The following is a 27344-nucleotide window of genomic DNA, read 5'->3' as shown; positions in this document are numbered from 1 at the left end:
GAAGTGAGGCTGTGTTGGAGGAGTTTAAGCAATGAATTTACCAGGTGCGCCGAATTGAAACGGTGTGTTGGGAAGATATTATAAACAATAGGGAAACTATAGACTGCAATGGAGGTTGCTGTTTGGGTATTTTATCTGTTCAGTTACCAAGGCCCCAAAAAACGCTTGGGGATCCCCTTCTAACAGATTTAAGTCAGTGCCCCCCTTCAAATGTGCCAGAGCCCCCAAAGGGGCAATATGCCCCCCGTTGAGAATGGCTGGCATAGATCATGCATGTTTTTTTTTTTCCTTTGAGGTGAGCAGTCCTTACATCGGAACGGCAATCACCCACATCCTTTACACCGCAATAGCCTTATTACTTCACCAACCAACATAGGCAGGGTGCTCATCAGTGGCATTGAGATGATGTATGAACATATCCCGTGTAGCATTAACAGTAACACCCCGTCGGAGCCACATATTGAGAAAGTTCCGTTTAGTGTCGAAGGAGTACTTATCTTGACTGCAACGTTCGGAGTATCTACAGTTGTACCACACTACTATCCCTGCTTGCAAACGCTGCATCACTCTGACTGGTATGCCTCCACCATACAGTCTGTGTCCCGCCATCATACCGCTGCGTCCCTCTATCATACTTTCTGAACACAAATTAATTTCGCTACGTTTTCTGGTTGGGAATTACTTTCAGTATGGGAACCTTTGAACTGGACAAAGTATATGTAAGAAACACACATCAAAGTTGCTAATGGACGCAGCAGGCGAGGCAGCATCTCTAGGAAGAGGTACAGTCGACCTTTCAGGCCTAGACCCTTCGTCAGGACTAACTGAAGGAAGAGTTAGTAAGAGATTTGAAAGTGGCACGGGGAGAGGTAGATCCAAAATGATAGGAGAAGACAGGAGGGGCAGTGTTGGAGCCAGGAGCTGGACAGTTGTTTGGCAAAAGGGGTATGAGAGGACCATGGGACAGTAGACCCAGGGAGAAGGAAAAGGGTAAGGGTGAGACCCCAGGGGATGGTTCTGGGGTATAGTCAGAGGAACAGAGGGAGAAAAAGGAAAGAGAGAGATAAAGAATATGTGTATATAAATAAATAACGGATGGGGACGACGGGGAGGTGGGGCATTAGCGGAAGTTTGAGAAGTCAATGTTCATGCCATCAGGTTGGAGGCTACCAAGACGGAATATAAGGTATTGTTCCTCCAACCTGAGTGTGGCTTCATCTTTACAGTGGAGGAGGCCGTGGATAGACATATCAGAATGGGAATGGGATGTGGAAGTAAAATGTGTGGGCACTGGGAGATCCTGCTTTTTCTGGTGGACAGCAAAACGATTCCCCAGTCTGTGTTCAGCAAAACGATTCCCCAGTCTGCATCGGGTCTCACCAGTATATAGAAGGCCATATCGGGAGCACCGGACGCAGTATATCACCCCAACCGACTAACAGGTGAGGTGCCGCTTCACCTAGAAGGATTGTCTGGGGCCCTGAATGGTGGTAAGGGAGGAAGTATAAAGCATGTGTAGTACTTGATCCGCTTAGAAGGGTAAGAGCCAGGAGGGCGATGAGTGGGCGGGGGGGACGGGGGACGAATGGACTTGGGAATCGCGTAGGGAGCGATCCCTGCGGAAAGCGAGGGGGGGGGAAGATGTGCTTAGTGGTGGGATCCCGTTGGAGGTGGCGGAAGTTACGGACAATAATAATTAGACCCGGAGGCTGGTGGGGTGGTAGGTGAGGACCAGGAGAACCCTATTCCTAGTGGGGGTGGGAGGAGGAGGATGGGGTGAGAGCAGATGTGCGGGAAATGAGGGAGAAGCGTTTGAGAGAAGAGTTGCTGTTGGAGGAAGAGGAGCCCCTTTCAATAGAAAAAGGACGGCTCCCCCGTCCTGGAATGAAAAGCGTCATCCTGAGAGCAGATGCGGCGGAGTCAGAGGAATTTCGAGAAGGGGATGGCATTTTTCCAAGAGACAGGGTGAGAAGAGGAATACCCCAGATAGCTGTGAGAGTCAGTAGGCTTATAGTAGAAATCAGTAGATAAGCTGTCTCCAGAAATAGGGACAGAAAGATCTAGAAAAGGGAGGGAGCTGTCGAAATCTAGAAAGGGGAGGGAGGTGTCCGATATAGAAAGAGGAGGAAAGCATATGTAAGGTCATTTTATTATGGGCATTCTTTAGTCTCATGAGAACAGGGATTTGCTCCATGGAAGGTTTCTAGGGCGCAGGCCTGGGTAAGGTTCTATGGAAGACTGGCATTTGCACACGCTACACGCCACCGATGTGGTCCAGGGGAAGGACACTAGGGCCGAAACAGCTGCTCAATGTGTGGTTAAGTGCCTTGTTCAAGTACACAAAACGCTGTGTCAGCTGAGGGTCGAATTAACGACCTTCAGATCACTGGACCGACGCCTTAACCACTTGGTGACTTTCCAGCATAGTCCCTTAAACACTTACTACACTGGTCGTTATTGAGACTCAAGTACCTTAAACGGAAATTATTCTGTGCGGTGAAGTTGTCTGGAAAAGACCGCTACCTCCCTGCTTTCCCGAAAACAGGATACCCAATCCCGAGAGGCTGGAAAAAGTCTCCCAACTGTCGTTTTCCTTACACCAAACGAGATTGGTATTAATGGCATTACTTCCGCGGCGTGGTTCAGTGTTCACGGAAAACAGCCAGCAGTCAGACAGATTAGTCCTGTTTGGATATTATTCTGTCTTTCACAGGAACGTGATGTAAGAATGACCACCACAGAGCATTAATATGACCATGACATCACCATTCACTACTTAGTCATTCTGCATGTAGGATCAACAAACACGCATTCATTGTGTTTAATAGTTAACGTTACTCCCGGTTCTCCTGTTAACGCAACCCACCACGTATTCCCCGGTCCGCGCTGTATGATCTACCCTTCTTTGGTGACCTTTGTGGCTTTTGTGTGCCAGGCAGAATTATTTGTTACAGTTTGTGTTTTAACAACGTATTGATACGTTCCATTAGTTCTGCCACCTGAGGGCGAATTGGCACGGGAACCACTCGGGTAACACCAGATCCTGCGGCCCAATCCTGGGCATCAACTATGGTAAGATATGAGCAATTGCCTGACTGAAACTCCCATTTGCTGTAAACCTTTTATTTTATGTTCTTGTCAGGAGAGACAAACATCTCTGAACCAACAACGTCAGATTACTTGTCAACCACTATGAGCACCTAGGGATTTTTAGCCTAAAACGACAGAGGCCCTATGTAATCGTTCTCCCAGATCTGACCGGCTACTGTTCCCCTCCTAACAATCCTGCTCGAGCAATTTGCTGCTGCCGTTTGGGCGTCCTCGTAATTTAACTTCACCTCTCCAGCCTAGGTGCATTTCCTGGAACCATCACCCTCAAAAGGCCACTGTTTTTGTGTGCCCAGTCCACAAGGTGACCGCGGCCCCCATCTTCATAACACAACGTGGCCACTCTAATTTCCACCGTGCAATCCACAGCAGTGTTATGAATGGCCTCCTCGGTGTCCCTAATAGTGTGTACATCTATTTGTTAAACAATATTCTGCTGCTGATATGTTCTCAAAAAGAGCTCCCTAGGTATGTTTCCATTTTGTTTTACCGTGCCACTGAGACAACCATACCACGATGACTTCTGCGACTGCCGAGTCAGTATAGACCACACAGCATCGGGAATGAGAAAAGTAGACGGCCACGTTGGTGGACCTTTGCTCCAGCCATTCGGAATTATTCCAACTTGAGGTATATGGAATCTGGACGTTGGGGCAGGGAAGCTCGCGCTGGATCAGACGAACTTCTGCCCGAGGACGGGTCAAAAGATGCACCCTCTCCTTTACCCTTGCTTGGCATCTCCTCGCAGAGGTCCTCCCACATCTCAAACAAGGTAGAAGTAGGAATGATATCGATCTTCTCTTTCTGTACCCCTGCCGAAGCAGTGTTAAAAACATCCCCTCGCGGATCACACCAGATCCCGCACCCAGCGTCCGCCCATCCACATTCCGTACTTGACCACACGCGTATTCCCGTCTACATACTCCAACGCTTGAAGCAATTATATCGCTACACATATGCGACGACCCAATTAATGGCAACACCAATCATTTCAAATAGGTGGCCGCGGCAGTAGCAAGATACTTTATCATATCAGATTCCACATCCTATGGCGGTTTATCACTGCTGTTGTTTAATTCTGTAATGATTGCCCACTAACTAAGAGACTGAGCCTTTCCCTCTACTGTCCTCTCTCCTGGATATTCTCAACTTGTTCTGTACGGGTATAATGTGTTTTCCGGTTTCAAACCCGGTGTAATCTAACTGACCTGACCAATCTACTTGCTTGCTTACTTTATGTTAGCAAGGCTATCAAATGCCGCAAGATACTTTATCCACGCAAGGCTCGTATTCCCTTACCTAATGGTGTTCTCTCTTACTTAACCGTCTAAAAATGCTTATCTTCTGTCTCAATTTCAGAACCCTGTCATGACGCCGCTAAATGTCACATGGGACAGCACTTTCGAGGCTCAAATATGTAAACAGGAGACACGTATTTTGAAATACGTGTTTGCGATATTTATTTAAGAAGCGTACGGCGAGACACTGAATCGTCATCCAGCTGAACAATATTCTCTTAAGGTACTCAAGCACCAAGGCACCGTTTATTCAGTCTCTCTAGAATTTGATGGATTCTATGCTTAAACTCCCAGATTTATAAGACCCATGGAAGAGGCATGCTACTGACGGACACTTAGTGAACAAAAATCGAGGGTCCGTCCATGTCTTTAATCTCTTTCTGAGTGGTGCTTCAGGACTGGGCGCTAATTCAGCCAGAGCTCTGACCGCTTAGGTGGCAGGTAAGAAAGATCGCGAACCTCTGCACGTGCTACGTTATGTACCACCAGGGTATTAGGAACCCGGAGATGGGCTCCGTTCCGCCAATAAGTTAGGAAACATCGCAATTTTTTTTAAAGAAATAATCAGCACGACCGAGGAGACTATTCGAACAGAATGAACTGCGCCCTCGAGAGGACAGGGTCGTATAAGAAGTGGAAAAAAAAAACAAACAAGAACGGGATTGCTGTGCAGCACTTTGCTGTATGAAGATCTGTGAGCAGCAGTTCTCTGGCCGAGTGCGTACTGGCAAAGATTCCGAAGAAGTTTGCATAGGGTGAATGGATCAACTTGTTAAAATTCCGAAATTTTCTGAGGAAATGTACAGGGTTTGGAAAAAAAAAGACAATGGTCCGAAATAGCAGATGCCCACAATGATTCGCTTACACACCACTACCTTCTTTCGGTCGCAGTCCAATATTTTTGTGAGCACCAGAAGCTCCAAATTTCTGCTTCGATACTGACAATACCAGATTAGTTCAGGAATTATCATGCTTGTAGCGCTCAATTCAGCAATGCATTATTCCGTTCAGCGGATGTTTGAGAAACGACGTCGCCTCTGAAATATCCCTAACGAGTTCAAAATTAATTATAATCTAACACTTTCGAATAACGCCCACTGCAGTTGTTAACATGTTATCTCATGTGGGATATGACAAAGTGTCAGGTGGACCTGGATACAGTCATCAAAGCCTTCACTAATTTACTAAAGGTCTGGCTACGTTCACGACGTGTTCCACGGACATTTTCTTGTCATTGTCAGTATTGTAATACCGGTTTTAGCAGATAAATTACCCTACTCTTTACTTGTGACAGACTAGTTTCTTTTTTGGAAACGTCCAAAACATACCAAATAGGCGTGCTGCTGCTACAGGACACGAATAAAGCAAAACAGAAAAAAAAAAAACAGAAGAAAAAACACACACAAATCAAACATAGAGAAAAAAATAGATAAACGAGACAGCGTATTAGCAGTAGACTTTGTGTGAAATAAGCCCAAATAATCTTACTTTGAAGTCATATTTAATCAGAATTTCGAAAGTAGTATTAAATATCGCCTCACTGGTGATATGGTTATTGGGTAATACAGAGTTTATTTTATCACCAACCTCACAATTTTCTCGGGTTAATAAACCTTGGGAACGATAAATACACGATGTTCTTGCTCGATACAAACAATGTCTTGAAAGCCCGTAAACAGGGCTTAGGGGTACATAAATAACTTCTGACATGCAGATGATAACATTGCCTAAAATAGGCCATGGTAAAGAGAGCAAACTCAATTGTGTCTTTATAGAATCCGCAGGAAATTGGAATTGAAGAAGGGGGCGTAGTTAGGATGGCTCTAAATAGCGTCTGCTTTGTTGCATCTTCGGAAACAGCTTTTTTTCCATCTTTAATATCTTTATTTCACCATTCTGGATTCTTCTGTAGGCGCTGACTTGGAGTTACACGCAGAATTTGGCTGTTTTCAGGAATGGGAGCCGTCTCGGTGTTTTTCGACCGTCGTTGTTGTTCGCACGCCAAGCGTTCGGCCTGAAATTCCGGGTCGTATTTGGAAGCCTAATATCTCAGGACTCTGGAGACGGGTGGATGGAGGGTTGGTGTCACGGCAGGAGCCTCGTGTGTGGTAGGGGAGGAAGAAAAATATTTCCCCGTGGGCCTGAAGACCCGAGATCTTTGCGATCTTCAGTCACAGAGCTCGTAAACCGCTACGAAAAGGAATATTGAACAGTGTAACCCAACGGGTTGTTGTTCTGTCTCACGCTCGCTGTGAAAATGGGAGACGGCTCCTTCTCCCTTATTAGAGAAAGAGAAAGCCTCTAGTTTGTCGAATGCCCGATGAAAAAAGAAAGTCTTTCGGGTAACTACAAGTCTGTGTCTTTCCTATCGCCAAGCTAATGCTTCTGCTTGGTAATGGGTACGTTTTTTTTTCCGCCGGAGGTGAGAGGAAGGATCGTTATTTGCAGCCACTTACACGGGGGAGGGTGAGCTGGGGGGAATTTGGGGCTCTCGCGTTTATTTGTCGTTCATTCTTTGGGGCACACCTCTGTTTTCGTGGATGTTAGCGAAGAAATAGCATTACAGGATGCATATTGTTTCCAGCTCTGGTCGCCTCAATATAAGAAGGATGTAGAAGCATTGGAAAGGGTACAGAGGAGATTTACCAGGATGCTGCCTGGTTTAGAGAGTATGCATTATGATCAGACGCTAAGAGAGATAGGGGTTTACTCTGTGGAGAGAATGAGCATCAGAGGAGACATGATAGAGGTACTGCAGACATTAAGAGGAACAGATAGAGTGGACAGTTTGCGCCTCTTCCCCAGGGCACCACTGATGAATACAAGAGAACATGGTTTTAATATAAGTGGTGCGAAGTTCAAGGAGGGTTTTAGAAGAAAGTTTTTACCCAAAAAGTGCTTGGTGCGTAGAATGCACTGCCTAAGTAACTGGTGGAGACAATTACACTAGCGAAATTTAAGAGACCACTAGACAGGTATATGGAGGAAATTAAAGTGAGGGTTATATGGGAGGCAGGGTTCAAGGGTCGGTACAAGATTGTGTGCCGAAGGGCCTGTACTGTGCTGTACTATTCCATGTTCTCTGTATACAGTTTTCTGACGTTAAACTGGACGTTTGAACCTCTGAATCTGTGGGTCTATGGATTTTATATGTCCGGAGATAAAAATAATAAACTGCTTGCATCTCTGTAAAAAAATGGTTGCAGCCAAAAGGCAAATCAAGAAAATTCGTAGGAATATGAGAAAATTAATAAGATTTTTCAAGACTTTTATGCTGAGCTATATAAATCTCAATGTCCGTTAGATTCCTCTAAAATGAATGTTTTTTTTTTTACGAAAGATTGTTTTTCCTGAAATCTCGGCTGAGGATCAAAAGGTTCTCGATGCTCAAATTACTGAAGCCGAAATTCATAAAGCTATCTTTTTTTTTTTTTAGTGTAATCTGGTAAGTCCCTAGGACTTGATGCTATCCCGTAAAATTTTATTAAAAAATTGGAAAGTTGTTCTCTCCGTATATGTTGGAAATGTTTAACGATTCTTTTATGAAAGGTGACTTATCCTCTACTTTTTATGAGGTCTCTATTTCTTTAATTCTTAAAAAAGGATAAAGATCCTACTGGCGGTGCTTCATATAGACCTATTTCATTATTGAATGTTGACGCTAAGATTTTGTCAAAGATAATGGCAAATCAGTTGGAGAATATTTTGGGTAAAATTATTTGTAAAGATCAAACAGGCTTTATAAATGGTCGCCATTCATTTTCAAATGTTCGGAGACTACTGAACATTATATATTCATCCTCTTCTAAAATTCCACAATGTGTTTTATCTTTGGATGCTGAATAAGCGTTCGACCAAGTTGAATGGAAATATGTATTCAATGTTTTAGAGAAATTTGGCTTTGGTGTTAATTTTAATAATTGGATTAAAATGATATATAAAGCCCCTATTGCTACTGTTGTTACGAACAATTATAGGTCTCCTTTTTTTCAGCTTTCACGGCGGACAAGGCAAGGCTGTCCATTAAGTCCTTTGTTGTTTAATTTAATATTAGAACCCCTTGCTATTGCTCTTCTTGAGGCAAAAAAACATCCATGGGATCTTTGTGAATGAGACCATGCATAAGGTCTCTTTTTATGCTGATGATTTTTCGATTTATATATCAAACCCTGACAAATCCATTCCTGTCTTACTAAAATTATTTAATGAATTCGGAGGTTTTGCAGGATATAAAATTAATTTTAGTAAAAGTGAATTGTTTCCTTTAAATGATTCTGTTTCTATATATGATAATACTCCTTTTAAAGTTTCAGACTTATAGATATTGTGGTATTATAATTACTAAAAAAAATATAAGGATCTTTATAAAGCGATTTTTTGTTCCCTTAGTAGACTCTATGAAGTGTTTATTTAGTAGATGGAGCACAGTTACATTTTCACTTGTTGGTCGTATTCATATAGTTAAAAATGATGATTCTACCGATTTTTTTATATTTATTTCAGAATATTCCTGTTTTTTTTTGACTAAGAAGGTTTTTGATCGGATTGATTCTATTATCTTATCTTTTATTTGGAATAATAAAAAGACCAAGAATTGGTAAATGTCATTTACAAAAATTGAAAAAGGATGGAGGTCTTGCTTTGCCTAATTTAAAAATGTATTATTGGGCTGTTAATCTGCGATATATGTCTTTTTGGTTATACTGGGTTGATAAGAGTGATCGGCCAATTTGGGTAGACCTGGAACTAAAAGTTGTAAAACAGTTTTATTTAACCTCGTTCTTGCGGGGTCCTTTACCTATGAAATTAGGCAAAGTTGTTAATTTAAACCTATATCCTGTGATTAAATCCTAATCCTTAAATTTGGCTCCAGTTCCGCAATTTTTTTTTAATCTTATAAAATTTAAACTTTTTAGTTTAATTTACCGAAATTACTTTTTTTAAGCCTTCTTTGAGTGATCCATTTTTTTTTTACTGTGGAAAAATAAAGGTATTATTTTGTTTTGATTTATTTAAAGACGATAGATTGATTTCCTTTGAACAATTAAGTAATAAATATTCTCTTTCATACTCACACTCCCTGCAATACGTTCAACTTAGATATTTTTTACTAAAATATTTAAGTAATTTCCCTTACATATTGGAGCCTGACCTGTTAGATACTATTATTTGTATGAATCCTTTGATTAAGGGGTTTATTGGAAGAATTTATAATTTAATGTTACAGTGGGATCAGCGTCCGTTGTCTAAGATTAAACAGGATTAGGAAAACGAACTTAATTTGACTTTTATGACGGATGATTGGATGCGGATATTGAAGTTGGTTAACTCTTCTTCAATTTGTGCTAGCCGTTCATTGATTCAATTTAAAATTGTGCATCGTTATCATTTGACAAAGGAGAGACTTTCTAAAATCTTTCCTAATGTTAATAGTCATTGTGATAGATATAAAACTGAGATAGCTACACTAACACATATGTTTTGGTCTTGTTCTATATTGGAACAGTTCTGGAAGTCGGTTTTCTGAACAATTTCTAAAGCACTTAAAATTAATTTAGAACCTGATAAATTAACTGTGCTTTTTGGAATAGTTCCTCAAAATATTCATGGTATTTCTGTGACTGATCAACATGTCATCACAAGTGTTAAATTGATAGCTCGGAGGGCCATTTTGTTGAAGTGGAAGGATACATCAGCTCCCACTTTGTCACAATAGTTCTCTCAACTGATGCTATGTCTTAGCTTGGAGAAAATTAAAAGTCAAACCTTTGAACCTTCATTTGATTTTTAGAAAAGATGGGGCTCATTTGCTCGTTATTATTATTTGAGTTAATTGATATAATTTTTCCACGATCTAATTGTATTTTTTAGTATATTTTCTTTTCTTGCTGGCAGTTTGATGTTTATTTTTAGAAGCTTTTTGTACGACGCACGGCTCCAGGGTTGTACTCCTAATGTTTTTTTTTTTTTTTTTCCCCTCACTTTTCTGCTCAGTAGTTGTTTTTTTTTTGTTATCACAAAATTTTGTTTTCAATCTTTTAGATGATGTGTTTTGAGGCATTGTAAGTGTTGTTACTTCGATGTACTCATGTTATTTTTTTTCTATATATACAATACAAAGATTTGAAAAGAAAGAAAGAGAATTGGTTGAGTTAACTTGCATTTTCTCCTTGTAGCGAAGGATGATGATAAGTGACCTAATAGAGACGTATAAAATGATGAGAGGCACTGATCGTGAGGATAACCACAGGCCTCGTTTCCTGTGCTGAAATGGCTAACACCAGGGGCATTGGTTTAAGAAAGCTTGGAAGTTGGGCATGTCAGAGCTAAGTTTTACACACAGAGAGTCGCGGGTGCGTGGAAGGCACTGCTATCGAAGGTAGTAGAGGCAGATACAATAGGGTCTTTTAAGAGGCTCTTGGATTGGTACACGGAACTATGAGAAATAGAGGACAATGCGGCCGCGAAATTCTGCGCAGCTTCCAGAATACTTTACATAGTCAGTTTAATATTGTGAGTCGCAGGGACTGTAATGTGCTGTAGATATTCCATGTTTCAATATTTCTTGTTTCTAATTATCATATTCAGCTTTAATGCTCTCTGTCCTCTCGTTTCATCAATCTCGGCAGCTGTCAGGATGACAAAACAAAAGAAAAAAAAACGCTGACTGAGAAATTATATAATGTGAAGGAGTGGTATAGCACGTTCCGCACAATGCTTGTTGTTTTCGTTCTCCAACTGCAACCAAATGAACGGTCGATGCACAAATATCTATTCCGCCTCGACTATGTAACGGTGTTAAGAAGTGACAAATGGCGGTCTATGAAATAAGAATATCTCTATAAACTCAATGCAATCACGGTAATTTATCGTGAAACTGCAATTCTGATCTGAACTGGGGGAGAAGCAAAAGTCATTAGAATCTCCAGGGGTAGGTGTTATCTGCAATATCAAATCAAAAATCCAAGTTGAGATGAGCGCACGATCGAAGTTATTTTTCAACCAATGATCAAGAAATAGTGGCAACCCAGAATTGTCATTCACAAACACTTCAATGCAGTATACCGGTACAGCAGTCACAGTTGACACTCCGATCCGAAAAAAAAAAAAAAAAAGCCGAATCATTTGATGGTGCTATACTGCAACGGTTCCACCATCCGTCTGTTCGCATGCATCGTGATGTTCTCACAGGGAAACATGTGTATGTTTCGATCTCGTTCCTAACACATTCCCGTTTCTCTGTGGTGCTGATTGTCATTGCCTTCTATTTTCAAGGAATATTCCAGCTGATCTGTTGAACGCAAACACACACTCACCCTGCATCCATAATTATATAGTTATATCTTGAGAGGTAAATTAAAACCCTGAAAGATGCGCTGTAGTGCAGGCTTTCAAATGAGTGAAGGAACGTTACCAGGGGCAACGATGCAATAAAATGGAGAATGTGGCTGAGAATGATGAGGGAAGGAATCTGAAACAGCAGAATTGGACAATGGGAAGTAAACAACCATACCTTGGAGAAATCTCAACCATGAGTTCACGTACTGTTGAAAATTGCCATGCGTTTGGTGAATAACATTGAAATGGTGAGAAAATCGATGGCATTTTTTTCTCTGTAATGTGTAGAGCATGGGTAGTTACCGGGTGGATTAAACAAAACTACATCTCCTCCTTTTATTCCTGCATCTGAAATTTGGAACACGCAGCTTTTGCATTTCATGCTCTTGGATCGCAGAACGTCTGATAAACATCCGCAGAAACTGATACAGTTTCGGCGTTCCTGACAGGACGATATTCATTGATGACACGTTGAATGGACACCAGCAAATCCGTGACTCCTAAGTGAACAGGCAAGCACGAAGATCCATGCTGAGCCTTGTCAAATAGAACTATCATTTTTTTTTTTTCAAAAAGATCTTTAAAAGGAATACTTTCGAGTCGTTAGGGGAGGAAGATGTAATGTTCTCTCGGTATTTACGCAAATTGTTTTTTCGGGAAAAAGAGTCAGGTAGCGAAGAATTAATGTATTGTGAAAATGATATAAAGTCAGAAAGGGAAAGCGGCATCTGGGGTAAGATTAAAAAAAATAAACAGTCAATTTATTGGATCTAAAATATTTTAGGTAATTAACCTTTTAATTTAATTAAACTCATTACGTTTCAGGGCATAGGCAGCTGGCAGCGGCATGGCAGGATCCTATATCCTGAATTACTCCTTCAGCGCAGCCATTTTCTTGGTATCCTGGATCTACTTGTTGCTTTTGTGGATTTTCAGCTTATTTGTGTTTTTTTTTTTTTATGGAATGACACTTCTGGCCTCGTACCTTACACTTCTCCCACTGCTGCCGTGGACGGGACTGTCTATGGCCAAATTCCGAAGTGTTATTTTTTCCAGGACGTATTTATTCATTAATGCGTTTGTCGAACTTACTGGGTCTTTCTGGCGTTTGTGCTACATTGTTTCATTCCCGCTATCGCTATCTCTCCTTTCTGTACACACATCTTATTCCGCCTCTCCTGCAATGCCGGATTTGATGTATTGATACCTCCTAGGTCAGTCAATGAAGGGGGATTGCGCTTGACTGCTGGGAAATATCGCATTTTTTTCCCAATATATTTATTAATTACTTGCATAGACGAATAGAAAATACATTATGGTATTACCGAACCAAAAGCTAGGTTAAATTTCCCCATAACAATGTATTATAAATTAACCGTAATTTTGAAAAGATATAGTCTAATCTATTCTAAAGCAAAAACAAAATTCCATAACAAAATAGAAAAAAAGAGACAAAAAATCAGAAAAAAATAGAAAAGCTGTTTTGTTATAAAAAAAGAAACAAACAAAAAAAAGACATATAGTCGTAAATTCAAACATATAATATCCATCATCATTGCTGAGCAAATCGAAAATGACGAAAGTAGTTTCAGAAAGGTCCCCACAATGTGAAAAACAGAAAACTTGTCTCGGTATAGAAATAAAACACTTAATCTTCTCTAGATTTAAACATGGCATAACAGCAATCAACCAATGAACATGAGTAGGTGGAGCGGCATCTTTCCATTTAAGGAACAAAACTCTTCTGGCTAAAAGAGAAATAAAAGATAAAATATTCAAATCATTCGACTTAAGAGTAAAATAATTTCCTCCAACAATGCCAAACAAGGCAGTGAGAGGATGGGTTTAAAGTTTACGTTGGAAAGCTCTGAGAAAGTTTGAAATACTTTTTTCCAAAACTTATCAAGCCGCTGGCAGGATCAGAACGTATGAATTATAGAGGCTTCTTCGACATTACACCTATTTCCTCGTGGAGAAAATTCTGAATAAAAATGAGAGAGCTTATCTTTAGTCATATAGGCTCTATGGACCACTTTAAATTGTAAAAGAGAGTGACACGCACATAACAAAGAGGTGTGAACAAGTTTAAATATTTCATTCCAAGTATCGTCATAAATTACAATCTGTAGGTCATGTTCCCAAAGGTTTTCAATTTTATCTAACAGAGTGTTTCTCAATGCCAACAGCGTACTATAAATATTAGATATAGATCCATTATGAAATGGTTTCAAAGCAAAAATTATATAAATTAAATTTTTATCTGGACATTTAGAAAATGTATAAAGTTGAGAACGCAAGTCTCTAATTTGTAAAGATCTAAAAAAGTGAGTTTTACGAAGATTATATTAAATAGATCGTTGATCAAATCAGGAGGTGTTGCACGGGGCGGCTGAGGAGAAGCCAAGTGCAGAAGACCGACAAGTCGACTGAGTTGGGGATGCTTGAGTAGACGTGAACGTAGAATAGCAAACCGGAGGAATTTTGAAAAGGTGACAGTATCTACAGGGACTATCTTGAAACTGGAGAAGAACTTGGAACTAAACTTAAAACTAACGGTCCTAAGCGGACGAGAAAATGAAGTATCACACAGGAGTATACCAACAAACTGGCAACCTGTTTAGTGACGACAGCGTACTTATTGCACAGTCTGCGATGCAAACCAGGTGAACTGTAACTAAGTAAGCTGCCAGCAACTGAAAATCTAATGCCTGAAATTAGGGCATAATCAGGGATAAAGGAGGTTTAAAGGGGAACAACCAAACGGAACCATGATAGTTACCCTTCCTCAACGGGAGCCTCCTGGCGATCCCCCAGGCTTGTCTGGAATGTCCCGATGGAAATCCCGGATGAGAGAAGGGTCCAGAATGTAGGAGCGGGAAATCCAGGGACGTTACTCCGGGTCGTACCCCTCTCAGTTGACCAGGTACTGGAGACCCCTGCCCCGACGGCAGACATCCAATAACCGCCGCACAGTGTAAGCCGGATGGTCGTCGGTGATCCGGGGGGGAGGGGCGGAGAGGTGGGTGGAGGGGGTTCGGTCGCAGGGCACAAGGGACTGACAGAAACCGGTTTTAACTGGCAGGCGTGAAATGTAGAATGGATCCGCAAAGACGTAGGTAGCTTTAGTAGGATTGTCCCAGGGTTGATAATGCTCTCAACCTTGAAAGATCCCAGGAAGCGGGAAGCAAGCTTCTTTGGCTGTTTTTTTTTTTTTTTTTTTTTTTTTTTTTTCCTGAGGAATGTCTCTATACGAGAGTCACACCATCTGCCCAGGTCGATACTCAGGAGCAGGGGTACAATGTCGGTCGGCAAATTTTCGGTTATGGTTGGCTGAGCGAGGCAGAGCCGTGCGTGTGTCTTCCCAGGTTTTTTTTTTTTTTTGGCGCCTGTGTATATGGGCCTGGACTGACGGCAACGCAATCCCTTCTTCCTGGACGGGAAACATGGGGGCTGATAACCAAGAGAACATTCAAAAAGAGACTTTCTGGTCTCTGTGCTGACCTGAGTGTTGTCGGCGTATTCTACCCATGCGAGATGTTTGCTCCAGCTAGACAGGTTGTTGGCCGTTATACAACGTAACGCCGCATCCAACTCTTGGTTGACCCACTCCGTTTGTCCGTTCGTCCATGGGTGAAAACCGGATGATAAGCTAACTGAGGTACAAAGGGCTCGACAAATGGATCTCCAGACTTGCGAAATGAATTGAGGACCCGGGCAGAGACAATATCCGAAGGAATTTTGTGACATCTTAAAACGTGGGTGACGAGAAGATTTGCGGTCTCCTGCACGGAAGGGAGTTTAGGGAGGGCTACAAAATGCACCGAGTTGGAGAAAAGGTCCACGACAGTTAGGACGGCAGTGTTTCCACGTGAAAGGGTAGAACTGTCAGGAAATCCACAGCGATGTGTGACCAGGGACGACCAGGGACAGGCAAGGGACGACGCAATCTCCCAGGTGGCCGAGGGGAGGCTTTCTGACGGGCGCAGACGGAACATGCAGAGACATAGAAACGGGTGTCCAGTCAATGAAGGGCCACCAGAAATGTCTCTTCAGAAGAGTCAGAATCCAATCGATTGCGGGGTGGCAGGCGAAACGAGAAGTGTGCCTCCACTGGAGAAGCAGCGATCGAACAGAATCTGGTACAAATAAGCGATTGGGAGGTCCAATGCCTGGGACAGGTTGAATCCTTTGGGCCTCTTTGACGCTGGACTTTGAGGGTAGCCACTACACAGGCTGATGGAAGGATGGTGTCGGGGTTGGGAAACGTATTGACGGGAGAGTGCATCGGGCTACCCTTTCTTGGACCCGGGACGATAGGTGAGGGTAAACCTGAACCGGCCAAAACATAATGCCTAACGGGCCTTGCGAGAATTCAGGCGTTTGGCGGTCTGGATAGATTCAAGGTTCTTATGGTATGTCCAGGCGATGAACGGGTGTTCCGCCCACTCTAACCCGTTTATCCATTCTTCCAACGCCAGTTTGACAGCCAGTAGCTCCCGGTTCCCCACGTAGTAATTTTGTTCATCCGGAGACAGTCAGCGAGAGAAGAAGGCACAGCGATGTGGTTTCTGACCCGGGCCCGAACGTTGGGACAGTACCGCTCCCACCCCGGAGAGGAAGTATTCAACTTCCACACTGAATTGACAGGACGGGTCCGATTGAATCAAACGGGAGCAGACGTGAAACGTCTTTTTATTTCCGCGAATGCTGATTTTGCCTTGGAGTTCCAAAGGAAAGGTGTGGCGGGGGAGGTAAGTCGGGTCAGGGGAACCGCCGCCTGACTGTAGTTTCTGATGAACCGGCGATAGAAGTTCGCAAATCCCAGGAACCGTTGGAGTTGCTTGCGGACCGTGGGTTTGCGCCACTCGGCCAGAGCCCGTTCTTCTCGGGATCAGCTCTCACCTGTCCGCTCTCGATGATATAACCTAGGAAGCTGACCGAGGGGACGTGGAACACGCACCTCTCCGCGATTACTAATAATTTATTCTCCCACAGCCTCTGCAGGTCTTGGCGGACATGATGAACTTGTTGCTTGGCATTGCTGGAAATGATTAAGCTGACATCCCGACAGTCAAACACAAAACGGTTAAGAAAGTGCCCTAGCGCATCGTTAATGAAGTCTTGAAAAAACAACGGGGGCATTGGCGAGGCCAAAAGGAGGGACCAAGTACTCGAAGTGGCCTAAAGGGGTATTTAATGTCGTCTCCCACTCGTAACTCTCCCTTATTCGGACCAGATGGTAGGCGCTTCGTAGTTCCAACTTCGAGAAGATGGTGGCTCCGTGAAGTGGTTCGAACGCAGAACTTATCAGAGACAGTGGGTACTTCTTCTTTATGGTTATATAATTTAGGCCTCGGCAGTCGATGCAGGGACGTAGTGAGCCATCCTTCTTCCCCACACAGAAGAACCCTGCCCTCACCGGGGAGGATGAGGGTCGGATGATGCCTGCCGCGAGAAATTCACTGACGTGACCCTTCATTGCTTCCCTCTCTTGCTGGGACAAGTTATATGGCCGACTGGTGGGTAGAGGATCTCCGGGGAGAAGGTCGATAGCACAATCGTATGGTCGATGTGGAGGCAGGGAAAGGGCGCGTTGTTTACTAAACACTTGTCACAGGTCGTGGTACTCCGCTGGAACCCTGGAAAAGTCAAGTTTTTCAACGGCTAGTGAGGTCGTGGTGGTTTTTACAGGGGAAAGGGCCGACTGTAGACAAGTGGCGTGTCAGAACGGACTCCAGCTGGATATCTTCCAGGTGGACGAATCAATGTAAGGATTATGGCGGCTTAACCAGGGGCACCCAAGAACTCTAGGAGCTTGAGGAGTGCAAATTAAGTTAAATTTTACCTGCTCCCGATGGTTCCCAGACAGAACCAAGGACAGTTTTGGGGCACAGTGAGTAACTCGGGCCACAAGTCTTTCGTCCAGTGACCGGAGTTCCAGAGGAGCACTCAACGGCCCGAGGAATTCAGATCTGAGAAGCTATGTTTTCATCCAACAAATTCCCTTCAAACCGGAGTCTATCAGGGCAGACAAGGACAGGCTCTGTCGGTTGTAGCATATGCACGATTGCATCTGCAAACGGCAGTGAGAGACACAAGAGAACGTAGTCGGACTCACCAGGGTTCCCAATTCTACTGGTGAGCCCTCCCCTTTGGGCGTTGGAAACAGGTAGCTCGGAAATGGCCAGACTTGCCGTAATAGAAACATCCCCTGCTCTTAATCTCTGGAGTCGCTCTGAGGGAGAAAGACGGCTCCGTCCCAGCTGCAGTGGTTCCTCTTCTGTGGTGGTGGAAACGGCCGGGCCGGATGCTATTCTATGAACTGGAGGAGGAGAGAGGTTGGGACTGGTAGTAGATGGTAAAGTGTGCCGTGGGGTGGCCAAAGGAGTATGGCGACCGGTTCTCTCCCTCTGATGTTTTCGGAGTCGGTTGTCTAGCCTGGTGGCTAGGGAGTCAATACATCCAGGCTGTTAGTGTCATCCCTAGCCGCCAACTCGTCCTTTACCTTGTCACAGAGGCTTTGACGAAATACCTCCTGGAGTGCCTCATCATTCCAGTCCCAGTCGATCACTAATGTCCGGAACTCCACGGAGTATTCTGCAACACTACGTGAGCCTTAATGGAGGGTGAGTAGACGTTTAGCGGCATCTTTACCGCGGAAGGGATCGTCAACAATCTTCCTTATTCCTGAGATGAAGGTGGGGAAGGAAGAGTCTCTGGCTGCGGGTCTCTTAGTGGACGTGTTGTTGACCCCACGGGAGTTGCCACCACAGGCTGTCTGGGCTGGTAGACGGAATTCTTGGAGTCGACGTTGTAATATGTCTTTTTACTCTGTCGACCTGTTCACTGACCTTTCTTACATCTACTGACAGGGAACGGAGGGTTTCCATGACTCCCTGTAGCAGCCGATCGTGGAAGGCCAATAGGGAACCCTGGCTGGAGAGTGCTTGTTCCAGAGGATTCTCTGTTCATGTTGGCCAGCTTGTGCTATTGCACGTGGCGACTGAGGAGAACCCATGTGCAGGAAACCGGCACGTCGACTGAGTTAGGGATGATGGCGTAGACGTGAACGTAGAACAGTAAACAGGAGGGATCTTGACAAGGAGACGGCAGCTACAGGAACTGTCTTGAAACTAGAGTAGAACTTGGAACTAAACTTAGAACTAACGGTTCTAAGCGGACGAGAGAAGGAAGTATCACACAAGAATAGACCATCAAACTGGCAACCTGTATAGTGACGCCATCGTACTTATTTCACAACTTCTGATGCAAACCAGGTGTACTGTAATTAAGTAAACTAGCATCTAATGGCTGAAATTAGGGCATAATCAGGGAGAAAGGAACGTTAAAGGGGAATAGCCGAACGTAAACATGACAGAAATACACCTCCACAAACAGATCCTGAAAACATTTAATACCTAGCCTATTCTACCTTTTATAAACTACATCAGTCAAAGAAGCTTTAACAAAAATAATCAGAAAAATGGGACTGGTGAGTGAAAAACCAAATAACCTAAAGAATTTTCTAAATTGTAACCAAATCCTCGAAGAATTTTTAACGACAAAATTATCAGTTAAATTATTTAAGTATAAAAGAATTGAACAACTAAGAAAAGAAATAATAGAAAGTTTATTAACAGAATTAACTTCTGAAAAATCCCAAACCGGACAGTGTTCATGATTAATGTAGTATATAGGATACGTAAGGTAGCGAATGTTGACTGCTCAGCAGTAAAACCAAAAATAGGGTAGGTGCAATCCTCATTTTTTTTTTAGCTTTCTGAGGATGAACCTTGTTTAATCGAGGTGTTTTATTCTTCCATAAGTAAGAAGATATAATCGAATCTAAATGTCAAACGAAAGATTTAGAGATAAAAACATGGAGGACTTTAAATATGTAGTAGTATTTCCGGAAAGTATTCTTAAAAATATGTTTATACATTTCTACAATAGAGCTACAGAATAAAGAAAATCATCAACAAAATGGAAGTTGATACAGTGCAAAACAAACAATATCAAATTCATAACACATTTAAAATACACCCAAAATAACATCATCTGAGATTAGTATCCATCCCAACATCCCGCTGAAAAAAAAACAGAAAAAAACAGGTCAACCATTTCTGTGTGCATAAGCAAAAAAAAAAAAAAAAAAAAAAAAAAAATAGGAAGCAAAAACAATCGGAGCATTCAACCCCGCAGAACTGTAAATATATATATGATAAAGAGAAAGTATAATGCCGACTACCAAAACTACAATGTAATTCACAACAAAAACAAGAAAAAAAATACACAAAAGAAGCTGAAAGTAAGGGAATGAAGCATACAAAATAAAAGGATAAACTTAACCTATCGAGCAGTTATGAAAATATTCAAGAAAGGTCACCACAACTCAGGAAACATTATGTTCCAATTAGAAAGTGAATAATGAATCTTTTCAAGGTTAAACAGGACAGAATATCACTAAACCATTGAGCGTGAGTGAGTGGGGCAGCATCTTTCCACCTAAAAAGAACTATCTGTCTAGCCAAGAGTGAGGCAAAAGATAATGTTCGACGTTTAGTCGGACTCAAGTGCATATCTACTTCACACAAGGTGTCAAAAAGAGCAACCGGGTGGTTAGGTTCTCAATGGCAATTAAGAATATGAGAAAAGTTTGAAAAAAAAACGTCTCTCCAGAATTTCTCTCCAGGTATGTCCTTCCCTAATTTTCGTTTATTTCACTGGATATTCAATATTAGTTATCTTATTTTGGTCTTTCTTCCAAAATCAGTCTGGCTACCCAAAATGGGTAACAATGGAGTTGAACGTGACTAAGGATCTTTCCATTTCTACACCTCTCAGTTCCGCACTTCCTTTTCATTTGCCTAGACTGATTGTTAATCCTCTTATTAGAGATACTTTGAGAATATGGGCTCAGTTCAGAAAACTTAATGGTCTTCATGGATTTTATCTCTCTAGTCTTATTTTACACAATCACCATTTCCTACTTTCTGTGCGGAATTCAACATTTTACGATTGATATAGAAATATTATTAGATAGTTAGATAGTAAACTGTGTCTACAAGGGCTCCTCGTCTTTATTAATATCTTCCCAACCACTAGGTCAAACTAAAATAATATAACTTCCTTTCCACGGCCCTGCTCCTTTCTTAACGTGTGGAATGACATTTGCAATTTTCAAGCACTCTGACATCAAACCAGCGTCCAATATATTTTTTTTTCTGAAATATTATTAAAATGACTCCACAATCTCTACGGTTACTTTCGTGAGAACACTAGGGTGCACTTCATCTGGTTAAGGTGACTTAACTACTGTTATGTCGTTCAGCCTTTTGAGCACCTTCTTCCTTATAAGAGTAACTGCACTTACTTCTCTTTCTTACATCACTGAGCATCTGCTTGTGCATTCCAGAGTAGTAACGGCTGCAAAATGCTCATTTTGTTTATCTGCCAGCTCCTTAGTCCCGTTATTAATTTCCTGGTCTCATTTCCTAGCGATCCTATTTCCACACTCACCACTGTTCTATGATTTACATCGTTTAAAACTATTACTATCATATTGTTTGCTAGCTTGATTTCATATTTCACCCTTTCGCTTCTACCGACTTTTTAGTTGCTCTCTATTGTGATTTAAAGTGACGTTATCTTCTATCTTCTTGAAAATATTTGTTTTGTTTCATGCGCTTTGTTTTGCTTAGACATTAGTTTTGACCTCCCTTGCCAGCCACTGTTGTACTGTTTGTGGCTTCAGTAAGTCCACTTTTTGGAATCCATCTATCCTGTACGTTCCTCATAATGCCCAGATACCCACGCGACTGTTGTTCCCTACCAGCATCTTCTTCCTACTTACTTTGCCCAACTCCTCTCTCATACTACTGTAATTCCCATTACTACACTGAAGTGCTGCTACGTCAAGCTTTGCATCCACCCTATCAATATATACATATATAACAAAGACGAAGAAGTATTCTGAAGAAAAGATGACACGACAATGGCGAACTGGAGCTGTCAAGCCCAACATAAAATTCAAAGAGAGGGCATATAATAGATCACAGATGAGTGCAAACTTAGAGGCTTGGAAATAAATACTGAACGCTACAAAATGTGAACAAAACTCAATGACGGAAAACTAATGTACGATAGAGTAAAATATTAAAGCGGACAGCTAAAGTTTATTAAAATGCATAAAATGTAAAAGAGAGGCGAGAGTACGCTGAGACTGGAGAAGGATCAAAACATGTTCAGGGAAATGATTCGAGGGTTGTATAACTTGACATAACAGAGGCGCCAGATTACTTATTTGTCTATTCATTAGAATTAATTGTAACATATCAAGCCGTGAAAGTCATTGAAAGACCGATTGCGGAGAGGATGTTTCCTATGGTGGAAGATTCTAACACCACAGGGAAAGACTCAGTATAGAGGGGTGATGTTTTAGAAGGGAGCATGATTTTTTTTTTTTTTTTTTTTAGCCAAAGAATAGTGAGCCCGTGGAATTGTTTGTCATAGACAGCTGTCGAACACGTTTATTTGTACATTTACTACAGAGTTTGATAGACTGTTGATTGGTCAATGTATAAACGGACAGGGGGAAAATCCGGTAGGTAAATTGGGGCTCAGGGCAAAATTGCATCAGCCATGATGAAATGGCGGAGTGCACACGATATGCCCAATGGCCAAATTCTGCTCTTATATCGTATTGGTGTGATGGTGATCATCCATCTTTTATAACTCCCATATCACTGGCCAGTGTTAAATGTGCGTTTTTCATCACTTGTCCAGAAACTAAATATGTCTCATAGAAAGGTAAAATCACAACTAAAATCAGGTTTAATATCACCGTTATATTTCGAAATATTTCTTAAAACCTACGGCAGCCTTGCAAAAAAAAAGAAAGGATATAATAAATAAATATAGCAAAACGAACTGAATTCAATCAAGTAGAGAAAGGTGTGAATAGAAAAAAAAAGAAAAACAGAAATGGAAAAACATCGTTGTGAGCAGGCTGAAAAGAGAATATCTAATGTTTCCTCTTGTTTTCAATGAAAGCTGCAGATCGAGACGTCCATGTTGGCACTTAGAAACTAAAATAACCTCTCTTTTACTAAATGATAAGCTGGTACTTATTCCTCCAGTTCTGTGTCTGTGTGCACACCACAATCGCATCGAGCATTTGAGTATTGGCATCTTCAACTCGCTGCAGAGATTGGACGTGATAGTAAGCAAGTTCTGAAAGACTAGGTGAGTATTCTATAGCATCCAGCAGTGATATATCACGCGGTTTGTTCGATCAGACCCGTTTAATGATCTTCGTTAGAGGTTAAGCATTTTTGAACATTGAATTAAAAGGCACTGCACAGGAATCTGTATTTTGCCTCCGGAAATTTGCCTCTGCCGTTATTATTTCTTGTTTTTCTCTCAGAAAAATTGGATTACTTGCGATGTTCTTTTGATCAGGAGAATTTAACGGCCGGGCCACAATCGATTTGTCAAGCCTATTCTTATTAGAACCAGTAGGAACACCAGAGTAAAGGGATAAAACATATTTCAAAATATCAGCGATATCAGGTGTGTAAAAAAATATTATTGCATGCTTGCTAATTGTTGAACACACTGGGACGTATGTTTCGTATGTTTTAGCTGATAAGATGAAGAAGTCAAAGAGAACTGAAGTGTAGCTCTTATTTTTCTTAGTTCAGAGTGTGTTTCATACCTCTGACATGCTGCCAGTGAGGGCTATATAAACAAATGCAATTGTTTCAAGAGCACAGGTAGGTAAAATAGACATGGTGTTTTCAAAATGTACAACGGTGAAATTAAGTAGGGTCGATAAAAAACGTTGAAGCTGATCGTGGTGGGCAGAATTTCCGGTTTCTTTGCCATGATACGCTTTAACTATATGATACTTATTGATACTTACGAGTTTTTGCAAATCTCACTATTGAGTAGTTAGTTAAGTAAACTCTGAAGCCAACGGGGAAAAACATCGACATCCAGAAATCTCTTAGTGAGACCATTACCTCCTCTAAGTCCGAAATCGTCGATTTATCACTTAGATGGGGCATTGGTTATCTTATATGTTGACATTCATTAAGAGAAACATGAGCTCAGACTTTTCCTACGTCATTTTGTCAGGTCGATTTTCCCTAATGTATCTTTCTTTTTGTCTCTTATATAGAACATCATCATAAACTCGAAACGTAACTTACAAACGGCCTTATCCGATCTCCAAGCTTTAGATTAATTGGTTGTATAGTGGAAAAAAATGAAACGGTGAGGGATTGACAGATTCGAGACACAAAGCTGATTGGCGGAATCAGAGAAGTAAAGAGGTTTTTGTGGCGTTGTTGTGAGCAAAAAAAAAGATCAGTCTCAGATGAAGCTCCATGCTCCTTCCAACGTATGATTAAATGGAAGATTCGTATTGGCTCACAACAATGTATTCCAAACCTTTTCATAATGCAGTTTTCGTTGATCAAAATTTTGCAATTTACTAAGAAGTAGAAAGGTAAACGGTTTGGTTATTTTGGGGTTGAAAGACGATTGCGATTCGCCATATGTATTTACGTCTCAGAAGATGTGTTAAGAGTGCCAATCATAATACACTCAACTTAACTAATGATTAATTTACTTGCAAGTGCTTCTGTATTATGAGAACTGGAGAGACTTAGAAAAACAAGGAGAACATTGCCAGCTGCTGAAAACGAAGAATCTCAGAAAGCACTTCAATTTTTCGTCGTTACCTGACTCAGTGAGGTTTGATGACATGACATACGGGGTGAAGTAATACGGATGTTCTTCATTTTATCCTCGGTGGTGGCCCAGTCCCTACTTATTAGAAGTAATGCTTATTTTCTCTGTTTACGTCACACTTTAAATTGCTGAGGCTTCTACTGGGCGCTGTTGCTCGTATCCCAGTGGGCAGATATATAATAACTAATATTATTAAACCATGTTATGACATATTTTCGAGAACGTTCGTCGCCTGAAGTAGGAATGACGAAGCATTTTCCACGATTGGCATTATCACCGCCTTTTACCATGTCATTCTACTACCTATAATCTGTTTTAAAATACAGAATTTTTGGTAGGATTTACAACTCATTAATTGTCACACTACACGGAACTCCATGGACTTAGATTTCACCTTACGGGCTTCAAATAAATTAACCAACTTATGTTCGTCCTCGTACAGACACGGTCACTGTAACGTCCATGCTGCTCATACTGATCATATTATGTTCAAATTACACCAGCCGTAATGAATTAAAACAGCTGACTTCTTTACTAAATTTATTAATTTTGTACTTCAAACTTAATTGTTCAGCAATATGTAGGCAATGTTCCTCAAACTAAAGCTCATGTTTAAACTAATCTCTGAAACATTGGTACATATCTTATTTTCATATTACAATGTAACAATATCTATTTGATCTAGTTACCAAATAAAAATCTATCTCAAGCTTGCTTTTATTAAACTGATGACAATGGTTGAGACATAAAAGGGTCATAAAATATTAACTCCATCCGCAATTGAGATTACAGCAGTCAACATTCCACAAGGCAAACTGTCTTTAAATAAGATCATCACACCCCGAAAAATATCTATCCATGTTACATTTTCCGAATTTACAGTTGCAGTGTGCGCTGAAAAATAACAGACCCTCGTGCGGAGAACCGACATGTAGCCAACGAAGCAACAGTTTATTTGAAGGACATTCCGATAGACCATCAGTGGCTTGACCGAGCAACGATTGGAGTTGAATCATTTCCGAAACAAAATGGTTTGCAATCAGCGCTTATCAGGATTTCCCTTAATTAACGATAGAATGTGGAAAACTGTGCTCGTCAAAATAAAAAAAAAAAATCTTAAAAATAATGGGCAGGGATAATGACTTTCGGTAAGACTAAAACTCGCAAATATAATGCACAGGTCGGCAAGGCGCATTAATTTACTTTTTGGGTTCTAATTCACGGGGCAAAATAGCTTCACTAATCCCACAACAATTTCATGTTGATGTTGTTGAGGATAATTTTACCGATTTTTTAAAGCAAAACAGCACCCTTTCGAATTGACAGTTGTCAAGGTCCATATCACAACATACATGATCATCAGAAGGCATAACTTCATGTACATAATGTTTATCATAATTTCAGCGCAAAGTCTGCTTATAACATTATAGCATGATATGCCATTGTAGCCCCCAGACTTTGGAACAGCGTTCCTCTCCCTATCAGATCTGCCCCCTGTATTGACTCTTTAAGTCCGGGCTCAAAACTTACCTTTATTCACTAGCTTTTGAAGCTTCCTGATGTGGCTGATTTTTGGCTTGTGCCTAGGCTCATCTGTGGTTTAATTTGTGCCTCATGAAAAAGCATTCGGTGTTCACGTTCCCCTTTCCTGTTTAAATTGCCCACAGTATTTATGTTACTAATCACACAGTTTTTTTTTTTTTTTGGTATGGTGTTATGAATGGTGCTAATGTTATTTCCTGAAACGAGAGATCTTAGCTGTTAATTCTGTGGAATGAAAAAGCAAAACTCCCTCTGTAAGCTACATATTCCTGGATTGGCTCAGTGAGGACGAGCGGTAAATTACAATTCAATTTTGTCCTGTACAAAAGCACCCAGCTACTTGTTCTTTGTAATTGTTCTGAACACCGCGGCAATGTTAAAATGCAGTTACTTAGTAAACCACACGAGGGCGCTGTGGTGTAGATTTGAGGGAAAAAATGGAAGTAAATCAAGTAAAACAATAAGTTTTCCTGTTAACAACTGTAAGTGATAATAACTTGAGGAAAATGTGATATTTTAAGACATTAGTATATTGGAGAATAAACAACATTTCACTCCAGAATCCTCATCCACCCCAATGTAAGGGAAAGAGGCTCTACTTCGAAATGGTGAGCGAAAAAAAAGAAATAATGGAAGGTCGTCGTTTAAAAGCCTAGAGATTGGATTCTGGTGGCTGCACATCCACTGGAACAGATAGAAGAGTAATAGGCTGCAGACGACTCAATCTATTGGTTAATAATCTCAGGAAATATATTGAAATGTGGACGTATACTGATCGACCTCGGACGACAGAGGCTCAGAAAAAGGCAGTTACACTGAGCAGCCAATAGAAAACTAAACTAGTTATTGTACAGGTTCAGACTAGTTCTGTACCCCTGTGGGCTTCAGAGCACAGTAATACGTGGCAGTGTCTCCTAGATGTGTTTCTGATACCGTCAGTGGGACATTTCTGCTCGAATCATTCACCTGTGCCGTGAACCGTTGTCGGGGAAGATTCACGTGGAGGTTGTCGAACTTCGAACGGATCAAAAGCAACTCCAGAGAACCTCCGGGGTACTGACGGTACCAGATGAATGCGGGGGTGTTCGTGCTTGTAGCTGTATAGTTGCAGTTTAACACTGCAACTCCCCCTTCCGCAACTTTCATGACAGCAGGAGACTGATCAACAGCGTCGCCTCGGCAAAGTCCTGTTATAGTACAAAAATAATTCTAAAATTTCAATCAAGAAATATCAATATTCTGCTCGCATAGCTCCGAATAAAAACATTTTACTTTCGTCTCACAAATCCTTTAATCCCATGA

This window comes from Mobula birostris, chromosome 10 (genome assembly GCF_030028105.1).
Source record: "Mobula birostris isolate sMobBir1 chromosome 10, sMobBir1.hap1, whole genome shotgun sequence".
NCBI classification, from domain to species: Eukaryota; Metazoa; Chordata; class Chondrichthyes; order Myliobatiformes; family Myliobatidae; genus Mobula; species Mobula birostris.
Note: the sequence above shows the minus strand (reverse complement) of the source record.